At 37.4% G+C, this 15,804-nt stretch overlaps 1 protein-coding gene across 1 annotated transcript in view; it reads right to left on the bottom strand.

Moving 5' to 3' along the window:
- Positions 1-15,804, bottom strand: part of LOC309511174 (CMP-N-acetylneuraminate-beta-galactosamide-alpha-2,3-sialyltransferase 1-like) — a 100,367-nt gene that overhangs the window by 28,866 nt on the left and 55,697 nt on the right. The gene's annotated exons all lie outside the window — the stretch shown is intronic.

Here is a 15,804-nt window from a genome sequence, read left to right on the forward strand (position 1 = left end):
GGTCTATCTATTTATTTGCGCATAGCTCTCATTGTCTCTTCTTCACCATGTAGTTCTCTCCCACTCAGCTGCTTTTATTGTAACTGGCTTTAGTTTTGTAAACCTAAAAGTTTTAAGCAAAACAATTTCTACACTACAGTTCTATCAGAACTTCATTTGATGGTGTTATGACACTTGAGGTTTAGTCTTAAAGGGTTTGTTAACACAAAAATGAAAATTGTCATTAATTACCCTTATGTCGTTCCAAACCAGTAAGACTTTCGTTCATTTTCGGAACACAAATGAAGATCTTTTTGATGAAATCTGAGAGATCTGTCCCTCCATTGATAGCTACGTAACTGACACTTTGATGCTTCAAAAAGTTCATAAAGAGATCGGAAATGTCCCGTGACCCTGTTAAACAGTTTACACTTCAACCCCCAAATGTGCACGCACACACACGCACACGCACACACACACACACACACACACACACACACACACACACACACACACACACACACACACACACACACACACACACACACACACACACACACACACACACATACATACATTATACATTATACATTATTATATTATATCTCAGCTATAAGGTATGAGAGACTGTGCTGTCTCGTGAATATGTCTGAAGGGCATTGAAACGCGTTCTGCAACTCCTTCAGCCATGACTTAATCCAATGCAACCATTTAATGAAACCCCTTCAGCTGTGACTTAAAGGTGCATTGTATAATATTTAGGAGGATCTGTCGACAGAAATGCAATATCATATACATAACTATGTTTTCAGTGGTGTATAAAGACCTTACTTAATGAACTGTTATGTTTTTATTTCCTTAGAAGGAGCCATTTCTATCTACATACACTGCGGGTCACCTTATATTGAAATGCGCCAGCATGTTTCTACAGTAGCCCTAAACGGACAAACACGTTTCGTCACTTTGTTCTTCGTGCAAAGAAGCTAGCCAAAGTCAGCGAATAAAACACTGACACAATGATGAAGTGAACAAGTAACAATAATATTCGCAATAACATATCGTTTTACTGAATAATTTGGTAAACCTAATTTCTTAATTTATCTTTGTAAATAAACCTCATTGCTTAACTGCTACTCTCTGCTATCTTTTACTGTCGGCCACCGTAACTTCTGTTGGTTGCAATTCGCAACCTCACCATTAGATAAAAATTACACAGTGCACCTTTAATCCAGCTTTTATAAAACGGTTACCACACAGTTACATTATTTCACCATTATGGGGGCAAAGACTGTCTTTATGAGCGAGTCAGTTAGTAGAGAAGACTTTTATATTGAAAGACTGAAACTTGTTTTGAACACGGAGAAGCAAGATGCAACTAACAAATGACTAGGGCATGGAAAACCCGTTAAAAGGACAAGATCTCGCAGCGGACATTCAAACGGAGTGACCTGAAGGAAAATGCTGTATATCTACTGTAAATGCAGGTACACTCGCCTACTCGATCTCTCTCACAATACTTTACTCTAAATAAGCTACAATGAGCAATATCAATGAGAAGAGTGTTTGCTATGGGTGTTGTGTATGATACATAGAACGTTGGGTGAAGCAGTCAGGTTTTCTCATGAATAAAACACAGCTATTGACCTTACAGTTTATGCTATTGAACAGAATCAAGGACTGGAACTAACCGTTTTTTAAAGAGGAACAATTGAGTTCAAATCAGCCATAGAACTATGGGTAAATAAATACAATACAATTTAGTCAGAATATGGCCTTCAGTTAATCACTTGGTACATTGAACTCTTTCTCTGTCTCTCTCTCTCTCTCTCTGTGTGTGTGTGTGTGTGTGTGTGTGTGTGTGTGTGTGTGTATAGTAGCTGGGAGCCACCAGCTGCAGCAAACTTCAGACTGAAAGTTCAGAAGTTCTGTATTACAGGTACCAGTCGGGAATGTTTACAACTGCAAAGACCCATTTACACACACACACACACACACACACACACACACACACACACACACACACACACACACACACACACACACACACACACTCTCTCTCTCTCTCTCTCTCTCTCTCTCTCTCTCTCTCTCTCTCTCTCTCTCTCTCAGACTCAGTATTATCTAGCACTAGCAGACCACTCAGACATCTATTTCAAAATATTTTTGAGGCAAATATGCGGCTTGATGTAACCACTCGGCGAGAGTAGCAGGCGGGGAGGAGCTGCAAACGGAGACGTGAAGTCGGACACTTTCTGGTTCCCGTTGTGACCGTTCACGTGCTGTTTGCATACTTTACCACAGCTGAAGTGAAATAAATGTACAAATAATACAGATGTTTATACACAGATGTTTTAGAGACATTTTCATTCAATACTTTATGTACTGCTTCATACAGCGTCTGTTTGAACAAGAAAGTTCAACATAAGCTTCTATCAATGAAGTGGAGTCTACGTTTTTTAATCAGTTTTAATTTGATAAACATGACACAATATAACATCGCAACCAGTGCCGGCCCGTGGGGTTGTGGTGCCCTAGGCAAGATCATGAAAATTGGCCCCACTGGAGTAAAAAAAAACTCTCATAACATTTTTTATGAAGGAAGAGAAAGCACATGAGACGACAATTTCAATATTTAAGTTTGTAAATGTGTATTAAGTGTAGCATTCAACATGCATATGAAAAAATATTTACATGAAACTCAAATAAATGAAATAAAGAATTGTACATAAAAATTATATATATATATATATATATATATATATATATATATATATATATATTAAATTAGGCTATAGATTGCTCAATATTTAAGTGTATAAAAGTGTAACATTCAACGCACATATGGAAAAACACTAAGAAACTAAGAAATTTCAGCAAAGACAGAAAGCACACATATAAAAAATAAAGCATATAAAATAAAGCATAAATTAAAAGTGTTTTTGTAAATGCATAAGATACTGTTATAATTATGCATAATGACTAGAAATGCAGTACTACATTTCAACTTAAGGCCTTTAAGATAATCACAATTTAAAAAATGAGTTTCAGTTCAACAACATGCGATTTCATGTTATCTATACATTACACCCCATCGCCAAATCATAGAAAAATTCAGTTAAGACAGTTGTATTCATCTTAACAATACACAACAAATCAATATACAGATTTCTAAAACAAAGTGGCCACAAATCTGTGAGTAGGCTACAGTTTGCAAAACTGAACAGGTGATTCATGTTTAGATATTTAGTTACTGATACTGAATATTACACATCACCTGTGTATACTCCCATTAACTGGAACAGAAAATTACACCCAAACATTGGTATGTAATCAATCAGCATATTGTTGTGTAACTTCACCTTTTGGAACAGTATTTCACAATTTTTTCACAGAACTGAATATTACAAACAACTATTGCGAAATAACGATTTACAAAACGACGATTGCGAAAGCGTGCACGGATTATGAATTTGTTCACTGTTACCTGTGTTCTCTAGCCTGGTTAAAACCAGACTATTCTCAGTAGTAACTGAGTTATAGTCTGGCAAAGCTCCATAGACAAATCATTTCCAAAGGGGCGTCACCAACGGACGTCGCTCAAATGCCTCTGGGCACAGTTGGATAGACCTAAAACCAATCAGAGATCGTCATCGTGTAAAGCCATATGCTGCGTCCCAATTTGCCTAAGTTACACTACGCCATAAAAGTATGTACTCTTTTTGTGAAGAAAAGGTATTTACTTTTGAATGTGTAGCAAAAAAGTAGGCAAGCTTTCGGACATACTAGGCCTACTTCGTCATCTTTATCGGACGGATCTGTCGCGTGCATCCTGTCACTTAAACTGCCCTGTCAATCATCGTGTCACAGTTAAAAAATCCTCTATTAAATCTAATTTAATTTCCTACCGTTTCGGAGAGAAATGTAGTAGCACGTTCATCTGCCAGTGGGTCTTTTATGGAGACTGTCCTCGTGTGTTTGCAATTTGAATATAATGCATTTAAAAGTTGAACGGACGTCGCTCAAATGCCTCTGGGCACAATTGGATAGACCTAAAACCAATCAGAGCGATCGTCATTGTGTAAAGCCCGCCTCAACGTTTCTGATTGGTGCCGCGATTTCGACGGCATGGAAATGGGCTTGAATCATAGACTGTAAAAAATATGGACAAAGCGTCTGTGACGTCACCCATAGACTTCTGAAGAACGGTTTTGAGGCCGTTTATGGGGGATATGGGCGGCGCCATATTTCAATACAAATGTTCAGAAAGGATAACTTACAGGTATGATGTGTTGTGTCAGATCATGGCCGAGACGTCAAATTTCAGGAATTCCACTCGGCGCAGCCTATGCTCGTTGTCAGCTGTCAATCCAGCTGTCAATCGCGCCCTTGTCATACAGTTTATATCTAAATACGATCTAAACTAACGAGTTAGAAAAAAATTCACCCCCCTCACAGTTGTCTGGCACTCGGAACCTATCGAAAAATACAATAAAAGTCCATGGGACCAACCTGTAAAAACATGAATTTATGCTGTGAAAACGGACATTTTAACATGGGGGTGTATGGACATTTGCTCCCTTTTGGGACCTTCCCCTATAGCGGATTTTCGATGTATTGCAGTTTTTCGCACTTCCGGGTAGGCTTCATTTTTCAGATTAGAATGTTGCCGCTTGGCTTGAATGGGCTCTTTGCCAGACTACTTCTCGAGCAAATCTGAATTTGCCGGAAGTTGTCTGGGTTTTCCCAGGCTATGTGTTCTCGTGTGTCCCTATTTTTGTTGTGTCCCTTTTGAGCCACGGGGCGAAACGGGTACGTATTGAAAAACCAAAGTAACTATACGGTTTACAAATCTGAGCACAGCTGAGACTTTTTCTCTAGTAGGCCTACTTTTGGCGTAGGATATTTATTTCCGTCAAAGTCAGGCTGCGATGTCAAATGTATTCCCAGGAATGAGTGATGCGCTTTTCTGCTTTTAAAGTTTTATAAAAACAAGTAAGATATGGGATACGGATGCTGCGTTAATTGCGTTAAATATTTACTTACCACTGAGACTTTTCCCATTTCTACCAGTAGCCTAACTACGGTGACGCATTGCTGCCACATATTATTTTTTTCCCCCAATTATGTCGTAATAACGAGATCTTATGTCGTTTTAACGACATCTTTTCTCGTAATAACGAGATCTTATGTCGTTAAAACGACATCTTTTTCTCGTAATAACGAGATCTTATGTCGTTAAAACGACATCTTTTTCTCGTAATAACGAGATGTTATGTCGTTAAAACGACATCTTTTTTTTTGCCCTTATAAGGACATGTGTAGTCATGTACAAAATATGCCTTTATCCACATAAAATTGACAGCCTATCGCGCCTTTATCACACGTTCAAAAAGCTTAAGCAAATAGTAGCAGCCCCCAATCATGCAAAATTAATCAATGAGGCCCTTTTTTGAAAATATATTTTAAATAGGCCTATAAGTTAATAGGCTATATCTTCATTCATTACCTAGAGATATAAGTAGTCAAAACACAACAGAACATTTTACAAAATTGTGTTCTTATTTTGATTAATTAACGAAATGTCAATCTTCGTCTTTATAACAGAAGATACAATACTATACAAAAATCTTCAAGATGTATAACGGATTGTCACCTTATAAACAGTCCTTTTTTTAATGGAATAATACACCCTTATAATAAAGAAAAAGCTTCAGTGATAAAGAATATGAACGCAATGCATTTAATTATACGTTAAGCGTTTTCCTTCCATAGAAACCCTTTATTATAAAGAAAATAGGTGGCTCTTAACGTGTCTTTCTATGGGAGGATGGCATTGCGGTGCACAGCAAATATTCAATGCATGCAATGCAAATATTCAATGATATTCAATGCAAAACAAAAATGAAAAATACAAATAGCCAATAAAATAAACAAATTATTGTGGCATTAATTAGCCCATAAACAATATTTATTTTAAAGCCTAAACGAATTTGTTTAAAGAAAAACACTAGCGTAGGGCGTTTATCTGTATAGGCTAAGTGTTTCAGCCGCACTTTTCAAACTGGCACAAACGCGCACTATGACATGGATGAAGGCGCCGGTGCCATCACTCGCATTTTCCTATCAACAGTGGAAACAACTTAAAATACTCCATCATTTCTGGTCATACAGAAAATAATAATACATCAGTCACAACTACTTTTATTTGTGTAAACTCACAACAACAAGAAAACGGTGTGCTTTTGTAAAATAAAAGAAAACGAACAGGGCGTGCTTTCATGATCTCTGTGAATTGGAGCGCGCCTCAAAAATGAACTGAAAAACAGTGTATAGACAAGCCTCACAGACATGAGAAATATAACTATAAAGTTTATACAAAAAATGTCCACCAACGAAAAAAAATCCAATCGAAAGCAAATACGGTACCATCTGATTATGTAATCCTGTCCGTATGAAAGGCGCATCTAGGCTATACATTACAGCGGAGATGTATGGAGATATGTATGCAGGCATACACTGATTTAGGAAAGACTAGTTCATTAATAAACAATTAAAATGATTAGTTATTTTTTTCAGATACATTTATTATATCATTAGCCTATTTTGCCGGCGCTTTGCGGCAAGTTTTATGCATGCGCTTGAGCGCAGAATATAGGAATATACTACATGCACTCAGGATTGAATATAAACGTGCGATTAGTCCTAATTGCTTAAATGAATGAATACTAGTCTAGAAAAATCCTTTAGTCTATGGCAACTCTAATCAATAGCCTACATTTAATATTTGACATTATTTCATTAGTAATTAATATCCAGCACTTCACATTTAATTAGTTGAGTTAGCATAATTAATGAACTAATAAAATAATAAAATAAAATTTACATTAAGATACTAACCATATATTTCTATATAGCATTGCTTATTCCACCACACAAAGGACTGTTTATAAGGTGACAATCCATTATACATGTGAAGATTGTAGGCTGTATCTTGAAGATTTTTGTATTGTATTGTATCTTCTGTTATAAAGACAAAGATTGACATTTCGTTAATTAAACAAAATAAGAACACAATGTTGTAACATTTTCTGTTGTGTTTTGGCTACTTATATCTCTAGGTAATGAATGGAGATATAGCCTATTAACAAAAATAAATCTTATATATATATATATATATATATATATATATATATATATATATATATATATATATATAAAAGCTTATAGGCCTATTTAAAATATATTTTCAAAAAAGGGCCTCATTGATTAATTTTGCATGATTGGGGGCTGCTACTATTTGCTTAAGCTTTTTGAACGTGTGATAAAGGCGCGATAGGCTGTCAATTTTATGTGGATAAAGGCATATTTTGTACATGACTACACATGTCCTTATAAGGGCATAAAAAAGATGTCGTTTTAACGACATAACATCTCGTTATTACGAGAAAAATATGTCGTTTTAACGACATAAGATCTCGTTATTACGAGAAAAGATGTCGTTAAAACGACATAAGATCTCGTTATTACGAGAAAAGATGTCGTTAAAACGACATAAGATCTCGTTATTACGACATAATTGAGGGGAAAAAATAATATGTATGTGGCAGCAATGCGTCACCGTAAGTAACTACTGCACAACTGGGTTGTAGGTTGCCAGGATGAGCTCAAAAATGGGTTGAAATTTGTATGATGTGTTGATTGTGCGAGTAGGATAGGTTTAATACAAGATCTGGCAACTGGACAACCTTGGAATAATATATTGATGTGATTATTCATATAACGACGTTTGGGCCATACAAATTACTGGAGTTTTACGGGAGAAATAACAAAACGGGAGGGGGGGGCGGGAGATGGGTGTGAAATACGGGAGACTCCCGGGGAAAACGGGTGTGTTGACAGGTATGCCATAGAGATTATAATACTTGGTATTTTATTTTTGACAGCACATTTTCTGTCATGCAAAATGCCAGGCCTGAGAAATTAAGCATTACTAAAGAGTAAGAGAGCCACAAAAATAAAACAAAAAATTGTCTCTTGTTTCTAAAACGTGAGCATTTTGGAGAGAAGTGTGGTGGAATCCGTGTGTGTGAATACTGTGATAATTACGGTACTCGAGGTCTCCCACTATATCGCGGGGCGGTATTATGCAAATTAGTGTTGTGACACGCTACTGTGTATATTTCTTATGTTTTCGTATTTTATTCATTCTATTGTTATGTATTTATTATCTTTTTCGGAAATTTGTCATGTATGAACTATACAGAGCTATCCTATTTATGTATGTAGTAGGTCTGGGTAATATATTAGCTACTCACCGTCTTTGTGAACTGTATCATGTTTAGTAAGGTCCATGCAACCAATTAAATGTTGATTACATAGATGTTAACAATTTCTTCGTAATTAAATTATGAATGTGGGACACACCCGAATTTTCTGGAACATAATCAACCAATGAAATATGTATTGAAGTACTCCAAAGGTAAAGGGCCCCCTTTTGCAAGGCGGGGTTCTAGGCAACCACCTATATCACCTTATGGTCAGGCCGGCTCTGATCGCAACTACATGAAAAGAGTGTTTACTGTTATCAAAAACTGATTTGCGAGCTTTAGAGGAACTAAAGGTGTTCGAATAAACACGAAACACACGTGATCGTTGTCATGCGGTGAATCCGGCCAGTCGTGGAACAGCTGTGTCGTCATCAGAGCTTGTGCAGCCCAGTGCAGCCGCTCTTGAGAAGCTGCGCTGGCTGAGTTCTCCGGCTACTCTCGAATCGCTCTCGCGGTACTTTGATGGCATACGTCACAGTCACGTGGCGTCGGCGCTGTATCAAGTCGGACAAAATTTCTTACCGGCATGCACTGCTTCAAGTCAGCCGCCGATCGGTCTGCGCAGAGCTGCATGAAGTCGAACAAGCCTATTGTCATGAAAGGTGTAGGAGCCTAGGGGGGGCCTATACTCTGATGAAGGGGGAGATGCCTGGGAGGCGTATACACTCATGAAAGGGGGAGGAGTCTGGGGGGGTGTATACACTCATGAAGGGAGAGATACCTTGGGGGGCGTATACACTGATGAAAGGGGGAGGAGCCTGGGGGTGGGGGTGGGGGGATCATATACACTCATGAGCGGGGAGGTGCCTGGGGGGGGCATATACACTCAGGAAGGGAGAGATGCCTGGGGGGCGTATACACTCATGAAAGGGGGAGGAGTCTGGGGGGCATATACACTCATGAAGGGAGAGATGCCTGGGGGGAGTATACACTGATGAAAGGGGGAGGAGCCTGGGGGGGGGGGGGGGGGGGATCATATACACTCATGAGCGGGGAGGTGCCTGGGGGGGGGGGGCATATACACTCAGGAAGGGAGAGATGCCTGGGGGGAGTATACACTGATGAAAGGGGGAGGCGCCTGGGAGGGGGCATATACACTCATGAGCGGGGAGGTGCCTGGGGGGGGGGGGGGGGCATATACACTCATGAGCGGGGAGGTCCCTTTGGGGCGTATACACTCAAATATATATAATTCATTACTTTTAGAGCTTAGGGCTGATGGTTTCATTGAGAACTCGGGGTGAGCAGAGGGGCTTCAGAGATCAGAAGGGTCACCAGAACTGTTGAAAAAGGGCACGAGGGAGGCCCTTGTAAGTCTACAAGACCACAAGTGCACAGGAAGTGTGCAATTTGGGACAGGGCCAATGTCACTGTCAAGGAACAAAGTCCCACCCACTGGTTGTAGGAAACGCCCCCTAATCACACCAGTTTACCTGTTTTTAATTCACCAGCACTTTTTTCATGATGCAACTCATAAAATAAAAAATGTTTTGCTTGACTTCTTCACTCTGCACTGGATTCAGTGTGCGGCCATCAACTTTCTTGCTTATTTTAATGTTCATGTGATGCCAAGCTTAGTTTTCAGCATCATTCCACCAGTCTTGAGGGTCACATGATCCTTCAGAAATCATTTTAATATGCTGATTTGCTGCTCAAGAAAAATGTAGCCTTCATTAATTTTTGTAATGTATGTGTATATGATCATACATTTATTTCCGATTGATTAGGGCCTAATGCCCTAATCTTTTCCTCTTACTGGTTTCTGTCTCTCTCTGACGCCAATACTAACTAACAGAGAACAATGTCATTGTAAATCCACTAGATGGCAGCAGCCGCTCTCTTTTTTAAAGAACAGCACGACGACACCAAAGAACATTAGTGTGTTTAGTGTTTAGTGTCTATAGGAAGACTTCGAAAACGTTCAATGCTGCCTGCTTTTCCTAAAAGCATCGTAAGCAGTTGATCGTAGAACAATTGCTACCAATGGTCTCCACGATCAATTTAGGCTTACGATGATTTTTGGAAATGCAGCCCAGCCCAGACCAGACCAGTCAAAGTACAAATTATATTCTTGGTAAGAATAGGTAATGCACTTCTTGGGTAAAGCATCGTTTAAAAATGTATATTTGCATATTAATTGTAATTCTCCTAAATAATCTAATGCAGCATGTAGTTCCTGAGCGAGTGACAGAAGTTCAGGCCAACGGATGATTACCATTTTGTATAATCAGAGGTTTGCTCATGGGAGGGTGTAGAAAATACCATTCAGTACCTATAGAGAGCAGCATCAGCCCGTGGACTCGGAGCGTTTCACCTTATTCACTGCGGCCAGAAGGAAACTTATCCGAAACTTTTCCTCAGAAAACGCAAAGCAAACATCAAGTGTATTAATGGTCGTGTAATCACATATTTTTCTGTCAGTCATATCTGTTTTCTGTCATATTTTTCACACAGTTTTCTCAGTCGCAAATGGCTCAATTCTCGAATGAGATTTTTTTCTTCTTCTCAGAACAAGCTTAGATCTCTGAACAATTAGTTTCTTGTTCACACCAGATTTGAATTTCTTATTGATTTAAGCAAATTTCATGTGTGCAAAAGAGTCTACAATTTGCACAATAACTAAAAGCAAATGTCTTGCTGATCAAAACTGATGAGTTGATTCTCAGTGAAACGGTCAAACTCTTGACGGCAACAAAATATAATAAAAAAACAACAATAACAAAAAAAAAACCCTTACATTTGTATTATTACCATGGCGAAAAGACATTTAAACATTTTGACCAGTGTGGATCACACGATGACAAAACATTTGTATTTTGATGTCATTGGCCAATTTATTGACACAACCAGGTTTTGAAGCATGAATGTTTTATGAGTCACTAAATTTTTTAGTTCTGATGCTCTTTTGTTAAGTAAATAACAATGTTTTAAATGTTAAGACTTTTCCAAATGTGCCAAAAACTGTAATGTAATCTTACACTCACTTATTGCATACGAACATAAATTATTCGTTCTAAAACATAGCAAAATGCCAACATTGGCATTATAGACTGAAACATATTTTGGCAATCCCAGAATGCATTGCAATGTCAAATATAAATCCAATATGCCTGATGAGAGAAATATTGATTTTATATAAATATATTTTATTTATACTTTTTTTTTTCAGCAAGGATGCATTAGATTGATGAAAAGTGACAGTAAAGATGTTTATAATGTTACACAAGCTTTCTATTTCAAATACATGCTATTCTTTTGAGCTTTCTATTCATCAAAGGATCCTTGGGAAAATGTAGGCTATATCGTGGTTTCCACAAGAATATCAAGTAGCTCAACTGTTTTCAGCATTGATGATAATATTAAATGTTTCTTGAGCAGCAAATCAGCATATTTGAATGATTTCTGAAGGATCATGTGACACTGAAGACTGGTGCTGAAAATTCAGCTTTGCAACACAAGAATAAATTATATTTTATTATATATTAAAATAGAAAACAGGTATTTTGATTTGTAATAATATTTTATAATATTACAGTTTTTACTGTATTTCTGATCAAATGATTGCAGCCTTGGCGAGCATAAGAGACTTCTTACCAAATCTTACTGAACCCAAACTTTTTATTCAATACTGAAATGCATTGAATTAATGTTTGGAGTAAAAATGATTATTGCACATTTCTGATGAATATTGTGCATTATATTAACAACATGTTAACATATTTGTGTTTCACAAATGGAGTTGCTTATAGATAGAGTGTTCTAAATTAATCACTCACAAGGTTTTTTGATGTTTAGGATGCCTATGTTTGCAAGACAGATGTACTTTCTACAGCAACCTTGAAGGGACAAATAGACATCACACACATTCAGGGGAAAGTTTCACCATGAAATGCATTTTAATTCAACCTGTTACAACAGTTTATGTTTATGCAGTTGTGCTGCTGTTCTTATTTTGATGAGGTCATGAGACAGTACAGGGAATGTGAGAAAAATGTAAGAGGCAGATGTTTATTACAGCATGTCACTTCTCTGTCATTGTGACTGAAAGAGCTCCGTAGTGAGCAAGAGTTTTGCAAAAACAGTCAGTATAGGCTTGGCATCCCCAACTAAAATCTGAGTTGGCTAGTGGAATACGCACGGGAGAATAGTATTAGTCTCAGACTTTTTTTTTTCTTGATAATTTTTAACCATGGTCTGTGAACCCGGGGGATTATTACATTATAAAGGAATTAAATAGTTAGCCTATTAAAAATAAGGGAATAAATAAAAATGGTAAGACGCTCTAGCTCTAGCTCTAGTAGGCTAATCAATAAAAAAAAAAAAATTTGCTAATAATATTTTATACCCATAGGCTATGCTATGTAGGCTATTTTTCTATAAAATTACACCAGGCAACAGTACATTCTCGGGACTGTCCATTTAAAAAGTGTTAAAATAATTTGAAAGGCTTGTGAAAGTGGTTAAGATTAATCTCTTTATCATAAATTATTTATTTAAACTTCTTGACGCAAGTGAACAACCACTTTCATCACAAATTTAAAAAGAAACTAGCTAGTCTGTGACATTAAATGTCTTTTTTTTAAAAAACCTATACAAACTTTTTTTTTATTTTTTATCAGCCTTTATTTGCATCTTACAATTTGTTCCACCAACAATTTTCAGTAAATAATATAAACTGCCTTACAGCCTACATATGCTCTGTAGAGGCCTGAGGAAACCCAAACTCCTATCTCTAAGTAGCAGGCAGCTATTCTTCAACCCATTTTAAAGAGCATTTCTTCTCCGATATTTTAAATAAAATATCTCAACTCTTTCAGCAGTTCAGAGATTCCAGCACAATGATTTCCCAGTAGCTGAAGTTCTGATTGTTGAACACATGGTGGCAGTACAGACCAACAATTGGGCCGGCAGCAGCTCATTTGCATTTAATGGGATACACACTAAAACGGTGCGTTTTTCTGAGCCTCAAAAAGTGACAATTTAAACATGCTTTAAAAAATTATCTGTTGGGTATTTTGAGCTAAAACTTCACATATACACTCTGGGGACATCAGAGACTTATTTTACATCTTGTGGAAAGGGGCCCTTTAAATAGGCCTATAATAGGTGCCCTTTAAACCTGATCATGTGTTTTACCATTCATATAGAGTCTACAGTCTGAATCCTCTAAAGCTAACTACACAGATGTGGTGGACACATTGTTTTCTCTCTTCCCCGATGAGGAACACTACTCAGACGCTGGTCCAGATCGCTGCAGAACCTGTGCGGTGGTGGGAAACTCTGGGAACCTCCTGGCATCCCACGAGAAGGATGAAAGACCACTCACCGGATTCTGTATCCTGAGAGCGCTGTAGATGTGGATAACTCCACCCATCTGGTGCTTCTGCCCTTTAAGATTGAAGACATGCGCTGGCTCATGTCTTCACCACCAGACACATTGCGAGATATAATTGTTTCCTCACACGCTCACAGAATTATTAAAAAGCCTTCAGACACGCATCTAACACATTTTATATAATTGTAATGTAATGAATCTTTTTCTTTAGCACTTATATTAGAGTGAGACTTTTTGAATGGTTGTGTACTTAGTGCATATTATAAATTATCAAGTGCAGGTTAAGTATACAATATGCAACAGACCATTAATAAAAACCACAAGCATTTCATAAAGGTGTGTCGTCGTTGTTGGTTTCATTTGAACTTTCATTTGAACTTTTACTAATTAAGGTTTGATTTGCAGATAGTAAAAATAGGCTAAATTTGAACTAATTATTTGCACGGAGCTGGATGTTATGGTTACCTACTGTTTGCTAATCAGCCATGCATTTACTGTACAAGCAAGCCATGCTCACACTCATTTAATTTTTTACTTTTGGTGCATTGCAAACACCGATGTTCTATTTTATCAATCTCTCACACAGGTCAATGTTTTCGGGTTTGGAGCGAAAAGTGACGGACACTGGCATCACTATTTTGACGGCATCTTGACTCACTTCAGCAGAGGCGTTCATGTTGGAGACTTTGAAAATAAAACCATAAATGAGCTTCTGCTGATAAACAAGATTTCTATGCATAAAGGGTGGTAATTATGACATTTTGTTCACAGTATTACATCCTTGATTAAGGCTTTTAATGAAACCTTTTTAAAAAGCCTGCATTTTCAAAACAGAATTATTTATGAATATTTATTTATAATTTATGTACCTGTATTTAACCAGGCAAATCAATTAAGAACAAGTTTCTTATTTCCAATGGCCTGTCAAGAGCATATTGTCCTTGTTAACAGAAAGTGGAACAATTAGAGATAAATACAAATAATACAATATATTACATCAGAAGGTAAATAAATATATTAATATCGAGAAATTAATGTATTTACTGAACAGAATGATTTTATGTGTATGTCCCTTACAATTCTGTGGAATTATGCATTTCTGTAGCCTGGGAAAACCCAGACTACTTCCGGCAAATTTTAATTCTCTCTCCGGGATAGTCTGGAGAAGAGCCCATTCAAACTAATTTCTGTGCCGCCGAAATCGCGGCACCAATCAGAAACGTTTGGGGAGGGATTTACATGATGACGACAGCGCAGCGACGCTGAAGGAGATTTCATTACAAAGATGGATGCCGCCGTGGAACATCACTCGTTCGAATCATAGACAGTATATAAACGAATCAGTTATCGCGTCTGTTTTGAGCGATTTAAACTTACCGTTTTCGTTAAAACCGGAGCAAAGAACAACACTCGAAGCATACGTCATCTCCTTCATCGATCTGATTGGTTTTATGACTATCCAATTGCACCCAGAGGAATTTGAGCTACCTCGGTTGGTGACGCCCTTTTGGAAATGATTTGTCTACATAGCTTCCCCAGACCCTATACTCAGTTTCAACTGAGAAGGGTCTGGTTTTAACCAGGCCAGCATTTCTGTGAAGTATTGTTGAATTTTCACTTTTTTTCCTTCCATTTTCGATGCTGATTTTTATTTCACATGAAACATCAGTTGGTAAACAATAATCTTACCTAGAGGAGTTTCACATAAATTGTCACATACATATTCTAACTTCTTAATATTATACAACTTATAAGTTGTATTTCTGTTTTTGCATGTAAATATGTAAAGGTTATTTATTCACACTGGAGTAATATAAGTGTATTTAAAAGTTTGGTTACTATATAGTTCAGATGCAAAAGCCTCTAAGTGCCATCTGAAACTTTCTTCTAGAATGGTCATTTTTATCAAGCTCGTATATGTAAGTTAAGTAATTTCACTTAAATGACAATTAATAGGTCATTTTTATTGCCATTTAAGTGAAATTACTGAACTTAAATATACAAGCTTGATAAAAATGACCATTCTAGAAGAAAGTTTCAGATGGCACTTAGAGGCTTTTGCATCTGAACTCTACACACACACACACACACACACACACACACACACACACACACACACACACACACACACACACACACACACACACACACACACACACACAC

This window comes from Leuciscus leuciscus, assembly GCF_965113295.1.
Source record: "Leuciscus leuciscus genome assembly, chromosome: 12".
NCBI classification, from domain to species: Eukaryota; Metazoa; Chordata; class Actinopteri; order Cypriniformes; family Leuciscidae; genus Leuciscus; species Leuciscus leuciscus.